The 6,620-nt window shown below is 44.2% G+C and overlaps 1 pseudogene; it reads left to right on the top strand.

The window, feature by feature from the left end:
* The first annotated feature begins 566 nt into the window (after positions 1 to 566).
* Positions 567 to 5,705, top strand: LOC133754859 (la-related protein 4B-like; annotated as a pseudogene).
* Positions 5,706 to 6,620: the final 915 nt, after the last annotated feature.

Below are 6,620 nucleotides of genomic sequence, written 5' to 3'. Positions count from 1 at the left end.
GACCACAACAGCCAGAGCTGGGCCAGAGCTGCGCCGATCTGAAGCCAGGAGCCAGGAGCTTCCTCCAGGTCTCCCACATGGGTACAGGGGCCCAAGGACTTGGGCCATCCTCTACTGCTTTCCCAGGCCATCGCAGAGAGCTGGATCAGAAAAGGAGCAGCCAGGACTAGAACCCATGCCCATATTGGATGCCAGCACTTCAGGACAGGGCGTTAACCTGCTATGCCACAGCGCTGGCCCCACACATACAACCTTTTAAGGATTTATTTAGGTGTGTTCTCATGCGAAGGGAAGGAGTGTTGGGGATCCGGATTCTCAAGGTTGAGGCTTTTCAGCCCCAAAGGGGAAGAATCCGCTTCCGCCGCTGCACCTGGCCCATGCCCGCCCTTCCTCCCTGCATGGGGCTGGCCCCACAGTGTCGCCTCTTCCTACAGTCTCCCTCCTCAGCTCTCCCCATGTGTTGCATGGTCGTCAGGCACTGGGGCTGGCAAGGAGCCCGCCAGAGGCCGGTCAGGCGGCACTGGCAGCATTTGGAAGCTTACATTAAATTTTTCCCAGTGGAACCCATGGCTTCTGGTCAGGACGCTAAAGTTGTGCTGAACTGCAGGCACAGCAAGGCCGAGAGGGCAAGGACAGCTTTCATCTAATGAATGGTCCTATATCTCAAACCACTTCTCAAACAAATTCCATCCCAGCTTTGAGTCAGGTACCATCAACTAAGGTTTCAGAGCTAAACCCTAATGCGAAAGTGTGGGGGACTCATGTTACATTTGGAAGCAAGTAGTGCAGCTGTCAGTTTGAGTGCTGCATGGGAGGAGACAGCCGGCCATGGTGCAGACTGCAGCCCACAGGGATTGGATGTCAATGGTGATGGTGACAAAAGTCGTGAGAATGCAGCATTACCAGATTTACCTGAGTCAAAACAGACATGAACACTTTGGCTATGGATCACACAGAATACGAATCTCTACCTGAAAATAGTGAAACAGGAGGAAATGAATCTCAACCAGAAAGCCAGGAAGATCCTGGAGAAGTACTTAAAAAATTAGAATTCTGTTTATCTAGGGAGACTCTTGCTAGTGCCACGTATCTTACATCACAGATGGACAGTGAGCAGTATGCTCTAATTACAATGGTAGCTACTCTTGACCATAACAAGAAACTCAGTACTAGTGTGGATTTGATTGTTGAAATGCTAAGATCTTTACCTTTAGTCCAGGTGGATGAGAAGGGAGAAAAAGTGAGGCCAAATCAAAATCATTGCATAGTAATATTGTGAGAAATATCTGAATCTACCCCTGGGGAAGAAGTAGAAGCACTATTTAAAGGAAATAATTTACTGAAATTTATAAACTGTGAATTTGCCTATAATGATAATTGATTTTTTACATTTGAAACAGAAGCTGATGCACAACAAGCTTACAAATACCTGTGAAAAGTCAAAACTTTTCAAGGAAAACCAATTAAGGTGCAGCTAAAAGAAAGGCAATAGCTATAAACCCATTTTTGCAAAAGAATGAATTTAAATCTCTCGACAATGTCTATTCTCCCAAAAGCAATTTATACATTCAATGCAATACCAATCAAGATACCGAAGACATTCTTCTCAGATCTGGAAAAAATGATGCTGAAATTCATATGGAGACACAGGAGGCCTCGAATAGCCAAAGCAATCTTGTACAACAAAAATAAAGCTGGAGGCATCACAATACCAAATTTCAGGACATACTACAGGGCAGTTGTAATCAAAACAGCATGGTACTGGTACAGAAACAGATGGATAGACCAATGGAACAGAATAGAAACAGCAGAAATCAATCCAAACATGTACAGCCAACTTGCATTTCATCAAAGATCCAAAACCAATCCCTGGAATAAGGATAGTCTATTCAATAAATGATGCTGGGAAAATTGGATTTCCACATGCAGAAGCATGAAGCAAGACCCCTATCTTTCACCTTACACAAAAATTCACTCAACATGGATTAAAGACTTAAATCTATGACCCAAAACCATCAAATTATTAGAGAGCATTGGAGAAACCCTGCAAGATATAGGTCCAGGCAAAGACTTCTTGGAAAATACCCCAGAAGCACAGGCAGCCAAAGCCAAAATTAACATTTGGGATTGCATCAAATTGAGAAGTTTCTGTACTGCAAAAGAAACAGTCAGGAAAATGAATAGGCAACTGACAGAATGGGAAAAAAATATTTGCAAACTATGCTACAGATAAAGGGTTGATAACCAGAATCTACAAAGAAATCAAGAAACTCCACAACAACAAAACAAACAACCCACTTAAGAGATGGGCCAAAGACCTCAACAGACATCTTTCCAAAGAGGAAATCCAAATGGCCAACAGACACATGAAAAAAGGTTCAAGATCACTAGCAATCAGAGAAATGCAAATCAAAACCACAATGAGGTTCCATCTCACCCCGGTTAGAATGGCCCACATTCAGAAATCTACCAACAATAGATGCTGGAGAGGATGTGGGGAAAAAGGGACAATAACCCACCGTTGGTAGAAATTCAAACTGGTTAAGCCACCATGGAAGTCAGTCTGGAGATTCCTCAGAAACCTGAATATAACCCTACCATTCAACCCAGCAATCCCACTCCTTGGAATTTACCCAAAGGAAATTAAATTGGCAAACAAAAAACCCATCTGCACATTAATGTTTAGTGCAGCCCAATTCACGATAGCTAAGACCTGGAACCAACCCAAATGCCCATCAACAGTAGACTGGATAAAGAAATAATGGGACATGTACTCCATAGAATACTATACAGCAGTCAAAAACAATGAAACCCGGTCATTTGCAACAAGATGGAGGAATCTGGAAAACATCATGCTGAGTGAATTAAGCCAGTCCCAAAGAGACAAATATTTTTTTTCCCTGATTGGCAACAACTAACTGAGCACCAAAGCGAAAACCTGTTGAAGTGAAATGGACACTATAAGAAACAATGACCTGATCAGCTCTTGTCCTGACTCTAGATGTACAATGTAATACTTTATCCTTTTTAGTATTTTGTTGTTGTTGTTCTAGTACTAGTGGTTGAACTCTGTAATTAACACACAATTATTCTTAGGTGTTTAAATTTTAACTGAAAAGTGATCCCTGTTAAATATAAGAGTGGGAAAAAGAGAGGGAGGAGATGTACAATTTGGGACATGCTTAATCGGACTTGCCCCAAATGGTGGAGTTAGAAATGTGCCAGGGGATTCCAATACAATCCCATCAAGGTGGCATGTACCAATGCCATCTCACTAGTCCAAGTGACCAATTTCAGTTCACAGTTGATCACTCTGATAGGTCTAAGAGTCAAAGGGATCACACAAACAAGACTAGTGTCTGCTAATACTAACTGATAGAATCATAAAGGGAAAAATGATCCAACATGGGAAGCGGGATACACAGCAGACTCATAGAATGGCAGATGTCCTAAATAGCACTCTGGCCTCAGAATCAGCCCTTAAGGCATTCGGATCTGGCTGAAGAGCCCATGAGAGTATTGTAGGCATGGAAAGCCAAGACACTCTGGCAAAAAAAAAAAAAAAAAAACCTAAATGAAAGATCTCTGCGAGTGAGATCCCAGTGGAAAGAATGGGGCCATCAAAGAAGGAGGTACCTTTCTCTGAAGGGAGCAGAGAACTTCCACTTTGACTATGACCCTATCAGGATAAAATCAAAGTCGGCGTACCCTAAAGGCTTCCATAGCCTTGGCAACTCATGACTAGAGCCTAGGGAGATTATTGATGCCATAAACAAAAGTGTCAAATTGTTAAATCAAAAACAGGAGTCACTGTGTACTTATGTCTCATGTGGGATCTGTCCTTAAAGTGTTGTCTAATGTGAAGTGAAGCTATAACTAGTACTGAAACAGTATTTTTACACTTTGTGTTTCTGTGTGGGTGCAAACTGATGAAATCGTTACTTAATATATACTGAATCGATCTTCTGTATATAAAGATAATTGAAAATGAAAAAAAAAAACCTGGTGTTAAATTGGAAATTGCATACAAAATTAATCAATTTTTAAATTTGTTTTTTTTTTTTTTTTGACAGGCAGAGTGGACAGTGAGAGAGAGACAGAGAGAAAGGTCTTCCTTTTGCCATTGGTTCACTCTCCAATGGCCGCTGCGGTAGCGCGCTGCGGCCGTTGCTCCGCGCTGATCCGATGGCAGGAGCCAGGTGCTTCTCCTGGTCTCCCATGGGGTGCAGGGCCCAAGCACTTGGGCCATCCTCCACTGCACTCCCTGGCCACAGCAGAGAGCTGGCCTGGAAGAGGGGCAACCGGGACAGGATTGGTGCCCCGACTGGGACTAGAACCTGGTGTGCTGGCGCCGCAAGGTGGAGGATTAGCCTAGTGAGCCGCGGCGCCAGCCTAAAATTAATCAATTTTTTAAAAATATCATGTAGAATCTCTGTCTTTAATGTGCTGTACACTGTTATTTAATGCTATAACTAGTACTCCAACAGTATTTTTTAACTTTGTGTTGCTATGTGGGGGCTAACTGTTGAAATCTTTACTTAATATATACTAAACTGATCTTCTGTATATAAAGAGAATTGAAAATGAATCTTGATGTTAATGGAAGGGGAGAGGGAGCGGGAAAGGGGAGGGTTGTGGGTGTGAGGGAAGTTATGGGGAGGGAAGCCATTGTAACCCATAAGCTGTACTTTGGAAACTTACATTCATTAAATAAAAGTTAAAAAAAAATAAATCTCTCGACATGAACCTTTATACACAGCAGTGTTACACATCATTTATTTACCTCCACTATACAGTCCCCAACAACAGTTTGCTCTGCACAGTCTGACTGCCCCCCATTGTCAACCATGCATAACTATTTTTATCCACCCTTGGTAATTCTATTTCCAAATACTGGATTTATACATGAGTTTACGTCTCCAACCTTCAAGCCTGCAGCCTCTCCTCTGACTTCACTCAGACAGTATCCTCCCAGAAGCAGGAAAAATTCCTTGGGCTATAGGAAGAAAAGGGAGGAGAAGTTTACAAGCAGCCAGACTCAGTCTCCAACAGGACCAAAGCCTCCATCACAAACTTTGAATTAGGGCTGTCCAACTTCCCCCCATTGCCTGGAGCTGCAGGCAATTTGATGACAGGACTTGTTTGAAAACAGGCCATCTAGCTTGATAATAGGATTATCAAAGGAAAGGGGCCTCCATGCAGATGCAAATAGGAACACTATTCCTGTAGTGGTCCCCAGAGAGCCCTCAATGCTGGCTTCTTGTGCTGTATCAGCAACATATGAATGATACCCCCCAGCCCATTTGCCTGAGGATCCCAAGGTGTAGAAAAGCAGAGGGAAACCCACATTGTGGACAGACTCTCTCTGTCCTTACTACAACTGCGTGTAAATCAGTGCAGGTGAATGGAGCTGCCACAGAACTGTGAAAGCCCAGTTACGTGGAGATTTGTCAGAGAACGAGTAAAGAGCACCTTCTTCCCCCACTGCAACCCCAAAAATAAAAAAAGTCAAACCCCCGCAGTAGTAGGAAGGAGGAGAAGAAGCTCTCTGTGCCTGTGGAGAAATAGAGGGAGCCCCCGCCCTCAAGTCCACTCCCAGAGTCCCCAAAGACCAGGAGAAGCAGCCTGGGCACTGGCCCTCACCCCCAGCTGTTGGAAAGTGTCTTCACAGATGACAGAACACTGCCCCCAAGTCTCCTCAGTGAAAATCCTATGTCTGGGAGCGGTTGCATAGAGCTGTATTAGTCACAAGCGAAACACTCTTCCCACTCAGTATGAGAATGAGTCGCTGGTTAGGCACTTGCAGTGTCTGTGGAAACTCTTCTGGAACTAGTGATTCACTGTGGACCTGCGTGGAGAGCGTGGGAGCCCAAGTTCGGGACACCAGCGGCAGACTCAACACACCAGCACTGGAATGCGAGGTGAGCCGAACCTCAATAGCCCGAGACTCCAGCGGGCAAGCGGAAAGGGAGACTAGAGGGAACGAGGCTTGAAACTCCATGGGGAAAAGTTCACCAGGCTAACTAGAAGAGAGAGAGAGAGAGAAAAAAAAAGTGACCAATACAGAAACGAGTTTCTCTCTCTCTGCTCACCTCTCAAAGGCAAGCAAGACAAAGAGCAGGCGTGATTTTTGACATATGTCATAAGCAGGGCAACCTCAGATCTGCACTGGCCCTGAAACTAGCAGAAAAACCTGACTCTGGGGGGGTGAAATAACAGGAGATTAGCATCTAACTTGAAAACCCAATGGGAGACTGCAGGAGAATTGGAGCCCACACTGAGGGCAGCAGAGATTCCCTGTGTGGTCCTTGGGAAAGAGCTTCCGATCTCTGGCTCCTGTGGGTATATCATTCACCTGCTAACTACCTACAATTCCACTCAGCTGTGCAAAATTACTTCCCTTTTGAATAAATAAAAAAAGAATGAAAGAGAGATTTACCACGCCTAACCTGGGAGTGTCACCTTTGGCACACCCTCAACCCTGAGGAACCAAACAGAGCTCTCAGGCCACACTCATCTCAAGCCTCTAAGGCTCCATCAAAAGCACACAGTCCACTTAATATAGAGCCATATAACACCACAGTGAAGAAACCAAATATCTCCAACATGCCAAACAACAA

The sequence above is a fragment of the Lepus europaeus genome, unplaced genomic scaffold (assembly GCF_033115175.1).
Source record: "Lepus europaeus isolate LE1 unplaced genomic scaffold, mLepTim1.pri SCAFFOLD_29, whole genome shotgun sequence".
Lineage (NCBI taxonomy): Eukaryota > Metazoa > Chordata > Mammalia > Lagomorpha > Leporidae > Lepus > Lepus europaeus.
Note: the sequence above shows the minus strand (reverse complement) of the source record. Positions and strands in the feature narration are given on the sequence as shown.